This window comes from Nycticebus coucang, chromosome 15 (genome assembly GCF_027406575.1).
Source record: "Nycticebus coucang isolate mNycCou1 chromosome 15, mNycCou1.pri, whole genome shotgun sequence".
NCBI classification, from domain to species: domain Eukaryota; kingdom Metazoa; phylum Chordata; class Mammalia; order Primates; family Lorisidae; genus Nycticebus; species Nycticebus coucang.
This window is the reverse complement of record NC_069794.1, coordinates 21,830,493-21,844,432: the sequence shown is the minus strand read 5'-3', so window position 1 is coordinate 21,844,432 and position 13,940 is coordinate 21,830,493. Positions and strand designations below refer to the sequence as shown.

Sequence of the window (13,940 nt, the reverse complement as noted above, 5' to 3'; positions counted from 1 at the left end):
TCTAACTCCATATTCACAGCTAAAGAATTCTTAAATTGTCAAGTATAAATAATAATCAAATTCTTGCTACAGTCTGTGTAGTGTAGACAGCTCTGCAGCAACCCTATTCAGCCAGTTTAAGACTGACTTCAGAACTGGCTCCTCACTCGTTATTTTTACATTTTTGAAATTCTGACATTTTATTATAAACTTTATAAATAAAATCAATTCTATTTCTTCTAACACATTTCTGCATACTTTTCGTATGTCAAAAGCATATGTGCCAACACATTACATTCTGAAAAAATAATACGTTTTTCTCTTAAATTTACTATATCTTATTTGGAAATTGGAGTATTTCTAATTCATCAATTACATAAACATCTACTCCTAAGATATCTTGTAAGTGTGCTGTTAATATGATCTATCTCATCACCATGAGATTCATTATCCTGGGGAGCAATGCTGGCAAGGACAAAGGCAAATTGGATTTCTCATAAGCTGGCAGTGGAAATGTGAACTAGCACAGCCACCCTAGAAAATACCTTGGGAATTTATTAACAACAACAACAACAACAACAAAATATGTAAATGAACTGATGACACTCTTGACTTAGCAAGCTTACTTTTAGCTATTTATCCCAGGGAAAATTTATATCAGTTAAAAAAATGCATGTGACTAATTAAAGATGTATTAATAACAACTCGAAACCAAAAACAACCCAAATGTCCTTGTATAGGTTAAAAAGGATCAGGAAGATGGAAAATTACAAAATAGTGGAAGGGGGTATTATGTTATACTCATCTGGGTTTGCTTTAAGTGCCTTTGGAAGGCAGGTTTAAATCCTCCCACAGAGACTGGGAGATGGGGTCCCAGATCTTAAATTATGGCTAGAATAAAGAGTCAATTCTTTTGGCAGCTCTGAATTTTCTAATGCAGCCATTTTAAGGGGGACTGGGACCGTCCTAGGAATGTGCCTTTAAGGTATTAGAAAGTAGGTTAGTGTTTGTCCAAGTCTTTACAGGCCAAGGTTGAGGCCTACTTCTGAGGAGGGCATGGTGAAGCATGGCTAGAGTTTTGTCAAGGAAACTATCTTTGTCAACTATTGTTAGGTAAGACATTACCGTTGCAGGAAACTGGATTAATGGCACGTGGGATCTCTGTGTGCTCTGTTGGCAACTTCTAGTATATCTTCAATTATTTCAAAATAAAAACTTAAAAATAGTGCTCACTTCGGCAGCACATGTACTAAAATTGGAACAATACAGAGAAGATTAACATGGCCCCTGCGCAAGGATGACACGCAAATTCGTGAAGCGTTCCATATTAAAAAGTAAAAAACAACTTAAAAATATATGTGTTATATATCATAATTTAGGTTGTTCATTTTAAGTGTTTAAATTTGCTATAAGCTTGAGTAGTGTATGGGGTAGAGAATTTACTAAACAGCTAATATTCATTTAGGAAACATAAAAATGTCTTCATCTTACCAATAAATTCTTAGCACTCGGCTAAGAATTTTCAGTATTTAATTTTGCATTATAAATGAAAACATTAATGATCAGCTTATTAGTATTGATTAGGATTATAAAAGGTCTTTAATCTCACTAAATGTACCAAAATTTCTATATTAGCTATATTTATTGAGAAGTAATGATAACTTATGCTATGAGAGAGCTAACTACTTAGATCAGTGCTCCCCAACGTTTTTGGTACCAGGAGCAAGTTACATGAAAGACAATTTTCCATGGATTGAAGGTCTAGGGGATGGTTTTGATGTGCAAAACCACAAGACTGGTTTATAATAGTCTCAGTGCAGACAAATCTTTCTGCTAATGATTATCTATATTTGTAGCCACTTTTCAACACTGCTTCAGCTCTACTTCAGATCACCAGACATTAGATTCCTATTAGAAGTATGCAACCTATATCCTCCATCTATGCAGTTTATGGTAGAGTTTGCGATCCTAGGAGAATCTAATGACATAGATGAGGAGATGATGCAGGAGGTGCAGCTCAGGAGGTGATGTGAGCATTGGGGAGCGGCCATAAATATAAATGAAGCTTTGCTCACTAGCTCTCTCCCCACTGATCACCACCTCCTGTGTGTTCTGAGTCCTAATAGAACATGGAAGGACCAGTACAAGTCTGTGGAACAGGGTTTGGGAACCACAGATTTACACTGAAGTCCAGGAAAATAAAGCTCTTCGCCCTGGGTATGCTAATTTTGAAACACAAATATTTGTTTACTTTTTTTTTTTTTTTTTTACTGAAAATCAATACATTGGATTGATTTCATTCATAGATTACCCTTGGGTGATAGTATAGCAAGTTATTTCTCTGTATAGCTTACTACCTTAAGGGAATTAGCATTTCCATCAAGAAAGTTGAAAGTCAAACTCTAGGGGTATTAGTAATGATCAATGATCCTATGAAAACATGCAAGAAGCTCCATCCATTTCCTATATCTTATCTTCAAACCATGCAGGAAGCTCCTTCCATTTCCTAACTCTTATCTTCAAAAAACTGATGTATGTTATTTTTCTTATTTATTTACTTATTTCAAATTAATATGAGGGTACTAATGTTTAGGTTACATTGTTTTCAATTCTAAGATAAAGTTCAATTTATAGTTGAGCCATTCACCCATGAGGGATGCTGAACACCCTCACATTGTGCACATTAGGTGAGATCCTAGCAATTGCCTTCCTTCCTCCTGCCAGTCACCCTCCTTCATCGCCCTTCCCTTCTCATCTCCCCTCCCCTTTCCTAGACTATATTTGTATTTTAAGTTTCGTGTGGGTATGTCATTGTTTATATATTAATATTTTCATATTAAGTACATTGGATTTTTTTTACCATTCTTGAGATACTTTACTAAGAAGAATGGGTTTCAACTTCATACAGGTAAACACAAAAGATGTGACGTCTCCATCTTTCCTTACGGCTGAATATTACTCCATAGTATACATGTACCATCGTTTGTTAATCCATTCCTAGACTGATGGGCATTTAGGTTGCTTCCATGACTTGGCTGGCAATTGTAAATTGAGTTACAATTCTGGTGCAATCTTTTGTCCTTAAGGAAAAAAGATTTTTGTTCTTCTGGGTATATACCTAATGTTGTGATTACGGGATCAAATGGAAGGTTGACTTTTAGTTCTATAAGAATTGTCCATACTTTGAAACATAAAGGTTGTATTAGTTTGCAATCCCACCAGTCGTATAGAAGTGTTCTGTTCTCTTCACATCCACACCAGCCTCTGTAGATTTGGACTTCGTAATGTGGGCTAATCTCACTGGAGTTAGGTCATATCTCAGAGTGGTTTCAATTTGCATTTTTCTGAGGATTAGAGATGATGAGAATTTTTTGCATGTGTTTATTGGCCATTCATAGGTCATTTTCAGAAAAGTTTCTGTTCAAGTCTCTTGCCCACTCATAAATGGGGTGGTTTTATCTTTTCTTGTTGATCAATTTGAGTTATCTGTATACCCTAATTATCAGCCCTTTGTCAGATTCATAACATGCAAAAATCTACTCCCATTCCAAAGGCTATCTATTGCTTCAATTGTTTTACCCTTAGCTGTGCAAAAGCTTCTTATGGTGATCAAGTCCCATTTATTTATTTTTGGTGTTTCTGCAATTGATAGATGGTCTTCTTTATAAAATCTTTACCTAGGCCAATTTTGTCAAGTGATTTTGCCAGACTCTGTTCTAGAATTTTTAATGTTTCACATTGGCACCATTTATTAAAGAGGGATTATTTCCACAGCGCAATCTTTTGTTTGCTTTATCAAATATCAGATGGCAACATGTAGATGAGTTCATCTATAGAGTCTCTATTCTATTCCATACATCTATATCTCTATTTTGCCCCAGTATCCTGCCATTTGAATCACTATAGACTTGTAGCATAACCTGAAGTCTAGTAACGTGATGCGGGAGACTTTACATCATTTGTATAAACCTGGATTGGGTGGGAACACTTTCTGCTTAGTAGAGCCTCCAGATTTGTTTTTATTTGTAAAAGTTATATTGGCTGTTTAGTATTTATTCTGGTTCCATATGAAACAAAGTGTTATATTTTCAAGTCCTTCAAAGTATGACATTGGTGTTTGATGGGAATTCAATTAAATCTGTAGATTGCTTTGGTAGTCTGGACATTTTAAAAACTTTGATTCTTCACAGCCACAAGCATGGTATGTTCTTCCATTTGTTAATGTTCTCCGCTATTTCTTTTCTCAGAGTTTCATAGTTCTCTTTATAGAGATCCTTCGTGTCCTTTGTATATAATCCCAGGTATTTCATCTTCCTTGGAGCTACTATAAAAGGAATTGAGTCTTTGATTTTATTCTTGGCATTATTGTTACTGGAATATATGAAGCCTACTGATTTGCAGACACTTATTTTTTATCCTGAGACACTATTGTATTTCTCAATCACTTCTAAGAGCTTTGTAGTTGAGTATCTGAGGTTTTCCAGGTATAAGATCATGTCATCTGCAAAAAGCAAGTGTTTGGCCTCCTCCGTCCCCATTTGAATATCCTTGATCTCCTTCTCTTGCATCATTTCAGTAGCTAGGACTTCCAGCACTATGTTGACCAGCAGTGCCAATAGTGGACATCCTTGTGTAGTTCCAGTTTTGAGTGGAAATGTTTTCACTTTTACTCCATTCAATATGATGTGGCTGTCAATATGTATATGGCTTCTGTAAGTTTGAGAAAGTCCAATGTATGCCTATTCTATTCAGTGTTCATATCAAAAAAGGATGCTGTATATTGTCAAAAGCCTTTCTGCATCAATTGAGAGAATCACATGGTCTTATGTTGACAACACTGTACAAACTTTATTAAGATTTCATACACTTGGTGTAACAGAGTCTTGCATCTGTGTTCATGTTGACTTGTGGTGGTGTCTTGCTCAGTGGCATTCATTATTGTTGTTGAGTGTTTTCACGTGACATCATGAGAAACTTGGAGCTTGAATTAGAGCAATGAACAAACATTCGTAAGTTTCTTGTTTAACTTAGCAAGTGTAGAAGTGAAATCGGAGACACATTAGTTCAAGTTTATGGGGATAATGCCATTAAGAAAATTACATGGTAAAAATGAATTAAAAGCTTTTCTCAGAGGAAAAAAGACCTCCCTAAGTAAGAAAGGTTAGAGCAGCTGGTAATAAGCAGAACTGATGAAAACATTGCAAAAATGCATCAAACTGTGCATCAAAATCATTGGCTGAGTGTGAGAAGCATGGCAGACCAAGCAAGCATCAGCAGAGAAACTGTTTGGAAAATCTGAACTGAAAATCCTGGCATCAGAAAGGTATATGCAAAATTGGACAAAGGCAAAGGAGAGTCAAAGCTAACCAAGACTGTTAGGAGAGGCAAGACAATGTTTTGGGCCGTGTTATCGCAGGTGATAAAACACGTGTGTACCAATCTGACATTGAAACAAAACATATGAATGCACAATGAAATCAGCTAGTTCTCCAAGACCAATAAAGTTCCATCAGTCCAAATCAAGAGTCCAAATGATGTTGCTTATCTTTTCTGGTATCAGAGGGATTGTTCATTATGAATACTACCAACTGCATAGTTAATCAAGTTTGCTATTTGGAAGTGCTGAAAAGGCTGCATAAAAGGCTGCATAAGAAAGCTAGGGGAAAGGACTTGAACTTTTCACCAACTACTCCTGGCTCTTGGATCACAATGATGTACCAGCGCACGGGCACTGCCTGTGAGGGATTTTTTTAACCAGTAAACAGATAACTGCTTTGGAATACTCTCTCTAATCCCCTTATCTGCCCCCCAAGGACATTTTTCTTTACCAAAGATAAAGGAAATTTTGAAGATATATTGATGACATTCAGGACATCAAGGGTAATAAGACAACAGCTCTGAGAGCCATTCTAGAAAATAAGTTCCAAAATTGCTTTTAAGAGTGGGCTAGGCACTGGCATTGGTGCATAGCTTCCCAAAGACTTTGAAGGTAATCACAGGGATTTCAAAAATGAGGTATGTAGCACTTTTCGTAGGATGAGTTTGTGAATTTATTTGACAGAACTTGTATGATGATTACTTCTGAAATGAAATGATGCATAGTGGAAATTAAATTCTGGTCTAATGTCAACTAATATGGCCTTGGTGTATCAGAGAAAGAATGGATGCACGGGGGAAAAATGGTCATATTAACACATTTAAGGTATCTGTATGTAACAGCACTGCTCATTTCCTTCTATAGCAGTGGTTGTCGACCAAGGGTGATTGTAATCCCAGGGCCAGGATCATTTGCCAGTATTTGGATACATTGTTGTTGTTGTTGTTGTTGTTTTTGTTATTGTTTTTGGCTGGGGCCGAGTTTGAGTCTGTCACCTCCAGTATATGGAGCTGGTGCCCTACTCCTTTGAGCCACAGGCGCCACCCTATTTGGATACATTTTTTATCACACACTTTGATTATCACTGCTGCTAGCATCTAGTTGGTAGAGGCCAGAAATGTAGCAAACATCCTATAATGCACAGGAAAGTCCCAGAATCATTATCTGAATCAAAATATCAATCATATTTGACAATCTTATTTTATAGTCAATTGCATGGATTTAGTAAGTTCTAATCAAGATAGCCAAATATTTAAAGACAGCTTAGGTAAAGCTAATATAAAATAGAAGGAGATATCACTTGTCACACTTTTTTTGATTAAACATTTTGTATCCTTGAAATTCAAGGTCATTAAGTCTATCCTGGTTATCTATGGACTAATTTCTAGATAAGGACTCAGTGATTCTGATTTTTAGGCTATAACCCATAGTTTTTAAAGATGAGATATTTCAGAATTCAGGTCATCGCACCCAGAGTTCTTATACAAGAAGATAAAATATAGTCTGAAATCCTTGATTTCAAAGACGATAGCCACTGTAGTGATTTTTTTTATCATACTCCAAAATGGAATTCAGTTTTGAAAAGAGTCAAACATATCACCTTGATATGATGAAACTTCATCAAAATAAGTTATTTTAAAAGTTTTTGTGAAATGGGGACATTTTGCATGGTGCTTCAAATTGTTTCTTTAATATTGTAAAATAATAATTTAATATTAATTACGCACATCTATGTACAGTTAGTATGATATTTTTCCCTATTGTATGTTCCAAGCTAATATAAACCCCAGTCATTTTGCTTTGTTTTTATTAGGCTGGATATTTTGTCCTGTTTAAAAGTATGCATCTTAAAGATTATTCTTATTTTGGATAGTGAGAAAAATGTATCTGTTAAAGATCGTAAGGTAGAAAATGCCTTATAAATGGCTTATATTTTACTTTTCCTCTTTAAGGTACCTGGTACTCTTTAGGAAACTGTGATAACCATGGTAAGAAGTGAGATGTTTCTTAAGAGTTTATTTATTTTATTTTTTTGTAGAGACAGAGTCTCACTTTATGGCCCTCGGTAGAGTGCCATGGCATCACACAGCTCACGGCAACCTCCAACTCCTGGGCTTAAGCGATTCTCTTGCCTCAGCCTCCCTAGTACCTGGGACTACAGGCGCCCGCCACAACCCCTGGCTATTTTTTGGTTTGCAGTTCAGCCGGGGCCGGGTTTGAACCCACCACCCTTGGTATGTGGGGCTGGCGCCTTACCAACTGAGCCACAGGCACCGCCCGTTTCTTAAGAGTTTAAATCAACCTGTTCTTGGCTTCCTAACTAAGGGTTTATGGTGAGTTGATTGTGGGAAATAATACCCAATCTGCATGGTACTGCAGTGAGGCTGGCAGTCAGGGTAAATCAACTAAGAGGAGTGGGAGAATGAGATAAAAGAAAAGCTATATTATTTCAGAGTTCAGTCTCACCAGGAATTACAGTGAAGTCAGACTTGACCTCAATCCATTCAAATAGGAAATTCAGCAATAATAGAAACTCCAGTCTCCTGTGAAAAGTTCCTGACTAAAGCTTACAACTTACAGAATCTCCTCTATTACATTTTTTTTCCTTTTTTGAGGTATAATACAATAAAGTGTCCCAGCCCCTCATGAGGACAGAGCCATATGTATGGTGCAAGGTCTGTATGCTGGTTCAACTCCATGTCAGCAAACTGTCAAAACAAAGAATGATCTATAAATCTGTGCATGTGCCAGTCACAGCATATAAACTACCTGGACTTCATCCAGCTTTGCAGGGAGGGCACCTTTGTGTAGAAAGCCCAGAATATTCCTATGATGTCATGTTATTGAAGGATGCTATCAAGGGTAGAGATTTGTGAAATTTTTGACAGTTACATTGAATAAATACTTTCGTTTGTATTCTTTGTACACTCTGTTACCAAAAAATTCAGATATCTAGTGGATTTCTTGTTTATTCTCCTAAATGCATAGGTTTTAAAATGTAAACTCATAACTGAGTGGAAATAGATCACGGAAAATGTCAGAGATGTGAAATAGCACTTGACATGGGTAAAAGTCAAGCGTGTGTAAACAAAAATAGAATATGACAATGAGAATTGTAAGAAAATAAAGAACAAGCACAGAGGAACACAAAAGAATGATTTCATCGGGCTCAGGTGCTTTCTGGTTTTGCAGTACACAGAGAATGTAGCTACAATCTTGGATTACTAGAAACTGCCATTTGAGAAATGTCTACTCTGTACCTGTAGGTATTTCATTAAAAAAATAAAGCACAGTAACTCTGAGGAGATGAGCACTCTAACAAGGATTAGCTCTGGTAGCACCTGAGAGCTGAGGAGAACTCACATATTGCAGAAAGGCAGATGAAGAAGTTAATGATACAGCTGTTCAGAGCATCCCTCCATAACCACAGTTGTAACTTGTGATTTTCCACACTGTAATACAACGTAATACAATTTCTGTATGCTCCCGAGTGCATCTCAGGTGGGAGCCAGGTCAGGCGGTGATGGGAGAGTAGGGTGCTCGGAAAAGTATCAAATAAAGAGAAAAAGTGCAAAGGTAAAATCATCAAATAAAGAGAAAAAGTGCAAAGGTAAAATCATCAAATAAAGAGAAAAAGTGCAAAGGTAAAATCAACGCTGCAGGAGTCCTCAAACTACGGCCCGCAGGCCACATGCGGTGGTGTGATTATATTTGTTCCCATTTTGTTTTTTTACTTCAAAATAAGATATGTGCAGTGTGCATAGGAATTTGTTTATAGTTTTTTTTAACTATAGTCCAGCCCTCCAACGATCTGAGGGACAGTGAAATGGCCCCCTGTTTAAAAAGTTTGAGGACCCCTGGTTAAGGTCACAGAGTTGGAAACAATCTTTAATAATAGAATTGCTACCCATGTTAAGAAAAGCAGAAGACAGCATCCCGTCTGAAAATGTCCCTCATGTTCCTCATAAGCATTTCCAATGCAACTAAGGCTAAGTCAAGTTAAAAATGGTGCAGTTGTTGATGCCTTAGAACCTTTTCTAAAGGTCATCTGTGATTCTGAGATATTTAGACCCAATTCATAAAGTCTAGAAACATTTCTCCTTTGGACATTTTAAGAAGTGAACTTAACAGAAGGCATATTTTTATACACTTTGAATATGGAATAAAAGATACGATATTTATAAAAATGCATGCTTTATAACATGCATCAACACGCCATGTTTCAACTATATATTCTACTTTCAAATATTTGATAACTGAGAAGAAGAGAGTGTTACCATTTCAATCACTGCAGGCAGTAAGCAGAGGTACATTCCTTGTCTAACATTATGAAAATTACTCTATATTCCAACCTGACTTAGAAAAATTCCATTCATTACTTTTCTGCAAAATTGCTTTGCTGTGTGTATATAGAATCATACCAGATAAACATCCTTTTGGGATTTAACCTATAGAACTTGCTGTGTAGATTTTTTAAGGGGAAGCCAGTTTTATAACACTGAGTTATGTCAGATTGGGATGTTTATTTAATCTTTCTATCATTTCAAAGAAAACAAGAATACTTTAATAAAATCTGATTTTGCTTATTTGTTTACTGGTAGAGCCTAATTTTTTGCACGATTTAACTGCAACAGATTTTATAGCTCATATAAATCAGTGCCCAATTTTAAGTTGCATGACTCTGGCTGGATTTGTGTACTACCCAAATTTATTCACTAAATGTAACAATTCATTTTTAAAACCACTTTTCAAAAGTTCCTTTGTTAAGGGAAAATTAGATCTGTACTTTGCATAAGCTACTTCCTTATCTCTATCAATGACAATTCGTTTTATCTAATTTGCTTCATCTTAATACAGACACCCCAGCTTTTCGATGCTTATTTTGTACGGTAATCTGCTGCTATCAATTAATTTTCAAAATCTCTGTATTCAATTCTTTTTTCATATTTTTAGCTTGAAACAAACTCAAACTCACAAGCAATTTGCAAGTGCATTATGATAATTTTATTTTTCTAAACCATGTTTTTGGCCATGAATAAACTCTATATTACACTTCCTGCTATCCTCTCACTCTTGTGATAACCTTGCAATGGAATCACTTGTGTAACCCTTGAATCTTACGCTAAATCCCTCCGGCTCTTGCCTGCGTGCAGTCTCTCTGCAGCCCTCTCAAACGATCATTTTTGCATCATGTATAGAGTTTTTGATTTATCTGTGGACTATCTTAGTAAAAACAACTCTGTCATTATCAGAAACAAAGCAAATTTTGCTGTAAAACCAACAATTGTAAAAAGCAACATAGTAGTTCCAATATATAAAACTAAAGTTCTACAAATTTGTAGCACTTTGTGAGAAAGTTGGAAATAGCTTAGCTTTTCAGTGAAAATAGCTTTCAACAGTATAATCATGAGAAAATAGATAAAAACATAGATTTAGAACACAAGGTTTGTTGACATTTACAGATCCATTGACAGGAAGTGGAGAAAGAAACAAGACAGGGAAACGTGTTTTATAATAAATAGCATTACTTTATTAATTTTTTGTTTTATCAAAGAGAAGGAAAGGAATAAATCTTAAAAACGTATGCTTCTCATGGATACCTTAGGTATACTACTGTAATTAATCCCGAGGATAACTGCTTACCTTTCCATTCTCCCCTCTAACAAGGAGTACACATCTTGCATTTAGAAATAACCATGATTTTACAGTAAAAAACAAACATTTACTACAATTTTATTGATTTTATAGAAAGAATAATCTGAGTTTAGAGAGATGAAGTTACGACCTTGAAGCCTCAGAGTTACTTGTCTGAGAAATCGTATTTGAAGGCTGATTTTGCTGAGCCAGTGACCATCATGCCAAGAACTAGCCTGCTGGTGTCCTCTGCCTTATAGACACACGTATGTTTCTATTTTTAGCTGATTGGGCCAGGGTGTTTACTAACTGTGAATGCCAAAATGTGCTTCTAAATTTTTCAAAAGGTGTGCAATTATTTTCTTCGTCAATTTTACATTCATTTGTTTTCTTATGACTTTCTTCCTAGATCAATATTTAGCTGATGACAGCTACCCTGAAATATGACTTCTGCACTGTGAAATCAGCTAACATTTAGCATTCTCTGAGGAAAAACTGGTAGTTCAAAAGCAAACATAAATTATTTTTCATATTATCCACTTTGTCACAGTCACTTAGAAATATTAGAAAACAGTGACAAAAAGAAAAATAAAGGAAACCACTCATGATGCCACCATCCATAGACAGAAGTCCTTTTTTTATCCCCCTAAGGTGTTGTAGCTAAACTCTGTATTTTTTTTTAACTTTTTCAAGCAGCATACATTTCTTATGTACATTATGCTTTTAAGTCAGCAATAATTAGGGCTCATTGCTTCTTGAAGTTCTTTATAGTTGCATTTTTACCCTTTTATGGTATATGATTCTAATAAATGTGCCTTTGTTAGCAAAATGAATAATATGTAGTATATGTTCCATTATAATGGGAGAGTTTCTGCTTTTGCAGGCTGCTTTTCAATATTTACTAGGAAATAAAGATACAGAAACTAGAGTAGTACGTAGTGGACTGATAGAATGTTTTTCCTTTGCAGATATTTTACTTTACTTTTTGACAAGTCTCTATTATCACACCATTGTCTTTAGCTCATTAGTTATTATATCACTACCATTTAAGAAACAGAGTGAATAATTTTCTTTTGTCATAATCCAATTTTCATACTGTGTCGATGGAGACAGATGTGTTTGTATTATTAATAAAGATAAGGGAATATTCACCAAGATATTCTACTTTCTTTATGTTGCACTGTGCTTGCTTTTCATTAAATGAAAATTCATTCTACTCATTGAGCTTTTAATAGAAAGTAATGAAATACGTGCCTGTATCATATAGCAACTTTTTATAGAATATCTTTGTATTTGGTATCATATAACAACAATTACATAACAGCTTATATGTTAATGTTTAATATCTACTATTTCTGTAAAAATTTTTCAAAATGCTACCATTTTTTCTATTAACATGAGTATTAGCTCTAATAGAGCGTCATGTATGTATATAAACAATGATAATACTCTAAATATTAATAAGAATATGAGATTTACCAAAATTGCTTTTAGATAACTATACCAGGCCAGGTGCAGTGGCTCATGAATGTAATCCTAGCACTCTGGCAGGCAGAGGTGGTGGACTTCCTAAGCTCAAGAGTTTGAGGCCAGCCTGAGCAAGAATGAGACCCTGTCTCTAAAAATAGCCAGGTGTTATGGTGGGCGCTAGTAGTCCCAGCTACTCAGAAGGCTGAGGCAAGAGGGTCACTTGAGCCCAAGAGTTTGAGGCTGCTGTGAGCTACAATGCCTTGGTACTCTATCAAGGGTGACAAAGTGACACTCTGTCTCAATAATAATAATACTAATAATGATAACAATAACTTTACCAAAATACAGCTACCGAGTGGAAACATGTATATAAATATCATAACAATATGACGTTTACATTAACTACCTATTCATTTTACAGACTTATAGAGGTATATGTTATGGTCACAAATTAAAAGGACTATGATTTTAGACCCACAGAGTCTTGGTTGTCTAATGAAATATAATTTAGTCTCATCAGTTTACAAATAAGAGGAAAAGAAAGATAAAAACAATTTCCATAGAAAGAAGTAGCTTGTTTCTAAAATTAGAAAAGATGGGGGCAAGAGGGACTTTACCTAACAATTGCAATCAGTGTAACCTGGCTTATTGTACCCTCAATGAATCCCCAACAATAAAAAAAAAAAAAAGAAAAGATAGCTAAGTTGTCAAAGCTACTTAGTTAGCGAATAGACAATAAATGCTATACATATAGGCAGATAGATGATTGATCGAAAAATTCGTACATAGGTAGATAGATCAATAGATGATAAATGGACCTGTCCTGTGAAATATTTCTTTATTTCCTTATGTATGTAATATATGAATAAACTAAATTGTCTCTGCTAGTTTAATTTCATTTTGAATGATAATAGAAAAGTCAACTTAATGAATCTACTTGTATCATTTTGAAAATATCCTTCTAATGTAATGCTTTAAGAAAAAAATGCACTTAAAGTAATGGTTCATTCTGATGTATCCCCTTGGTAATTCTCTAGAAGAAGATATAAAGAACAACTTAGTGCCATTATGTAATTTTATTTATCTATTTATATTACACCATTTTCTGTACAATCATGAAGTATGGTATATTAGAAAAATTCATAATAAACTCAGTAAATATCTCAGTGTATACTGTTTATAAAATTATGGGTTTGAAATTTGACTGATAATAGTAACACTGTATCTTATACAACTTTTATGCTTAAAACATTACATTCTGCTTTTTTTTTGTTTTTCTTTTCTTTTCTTTTTTTTTTTTTTTTTTGAGACAGAATTTTGCTTTGTCACCCTAGGTAGAGTGCTATGGTGTCATAGCTCACAGCAACCTCAAACTCCTGGACTTATGCAATTCTCTTGCCCCAGACTCCTGAGTAGCTGGGACTACAGGTGCCCCCCCACAACACCCAGCTATTTTTGCAGATGAGGTCTCAATCTGGCT

The 13,940-nt window shown here is 35.2% G+C and overlaps 1 non-coding gene across 1 annotated transcript; it reads left to right on the top strand.

Annotated features, from left to right (window-relative positions):
* Positions 1 to 1,204: 1,204 nt before the first annotated feature.
* LOC128567042 (U6 spliceosomal RNA) lies at positions 1,205 to 1,311 on the top strand. The gene has a single exon (XR_008374717.1). It is a non-coding gene; the product is annotated as a U6 spliceosomal RNA (small nuclear RNA).
* Positions 1,312 to 13,940: the final 12,629 nt, after the last annotated feature.